General features: G+C 43.6%; 1 long non-coding RNA gene across 1 annotated transcript; it reads left to right on the forward strand.

The window, feature by feature from the left end:
- Positions 1–435: 435 nt before the first annotated feature.
- Positions 436–1,268, forward strand: LOC307218179. Its single transcript, XR_013839857.1, has 2 exons — positions 436–758; positions 1,072–1,268. It is a non-coding gene; the product is annotated as an uncharacterized lncRNA (long non-coding RNA).
- Positions 1,269–1,517: the final 249 nt, after the last annotated feature.

Genomic DNA, 1,517 nt, shown 5'->3' on the forward strand with positions numbered 1-1,517 from the left:
GAATTGTAGTTTGCAAAAGTTGTTAAGAGTTGTTAGGAGCACTCTTGCAGGGCTGTAATTCTCAAGAGTTGCCTTTGAAGGGGGACTGATGGATAAACCACTCTAGAAATTGTAGCGCTGTGAGAGGAATATTGGTCTAACAACTCCCAGCACCCCTTACAAAGATCAGTTCCCAGGATTCTTCAGGGGGAAGCCATGAAGAGTGTTATGTACTGAAATTCTCACCCTGGGCCAGCAGGGGGATACTGTAGATAGTTATGCAAATGAAGGATGAAAAGTGACGTTCAGTGATTGGCTAGTTTTAGAAAGTTGCAACAGTTACGATTGTTCTGGAGCTCTATCAGTTCAGTTCTGTTCTGGCCTCTGAAATAAACAAGAGCTGTTTGAAGAATCGCTGTGTCGTCTGATATGTTTGCCCACAACTTAACAAAGAGATTAAACAAACTGAGGATTGGTCTCTAGTTCTATGAACAGCAGGGCTGGCTGAAGACATTTTGCTAGCTGAAGTGAAGGTGAAGATGGTGCTCTTCCCCTTACCATTATTGTAATTGTTAAGAGTGAATTTCTGTTTATTATTTTCCAACACAAAATTTTATTGCGTACTATTATATTCCTTTGGAAGCTCCTGCAGCCAATCAAAAGCCACAGAAGCAGATGTTCGGGTTCCAAAAGAACGTTCGCAGACCAGAACAATCACTTCCGGGTTTGCGGCGTTCGGGAGCCAAAACATCCAAGGTCCAGGGCGTTCGACAACCAAGGTACGACTGTATTTCCTGCTGTAAACCGCCTTGTGTATAGTAATCTAGAAAGGCAGTATACAAGTAAAAAGTGAAATGAAATTCCCTGGACAGACGGGAGTAGAGACTGGCACAAAATCTTACTTCGACCGCAGTGACAAAGGGGCAGAGTTAGTATCATGTCTGAAAGTCTTGAGTCTCCCATGGATGTTGTCCTGGGATAAAGCCACGTGTCATTCCACACAACCGCACTTTATTGTGACTGCCAATCAGAAAAGCATCCCAAGTCACAGCCACAGAACAAAGTAATCACAAGCATGTCTTTTCTTCGCAGGCACTAAATAAATAAGCGAAAATCAGAATGTTAGATGGGAGGAACGGCATTCCTGCCTGCAGCATCGAAAAGAGATTCTGGCTGTTTACACAGAGCAGAGCAGCTGTTTGCTGTGAAGACCTGAGAACTTAATCTCCCATGTGCAATTAAAACCTTCAGAAGAGAGAGGCAGGTGTAAACGCCTCCGACATTGCTCATTCCAGGCTTGTTTGACATACACTTTCAGGAGCATGCTTGTCGAGGCAGTGTTGCGGTACGAAAAGGGGTGTGCAGCCCGTGCAAAGAGAGGAGCAGGGGTGTGCCGAAAGGCAAGCTCTCAAGTAGCAGGTAGAAGATTAATAATAATAATAATAATAATAATAATAATAATACAGTGGTACCTCAGGTTAAGTACTTAATTGGTTCCGGAGGTCCGTACTTAACCTGAATCACCACTTTAGCTAATG

Source organism: Podarcis cretensis (assembly GCF_951804945.1).
Source record: "Podarcis cretensis genome assembly, chromosome: 6".
Classification (NCBI taxonomy): domain Eukaryota; kingdom Metazoa; phylum Chordata; class Lepidosauria; order Squamata; family Lacertidae; genus Podarcis; species Podarcis cretensis.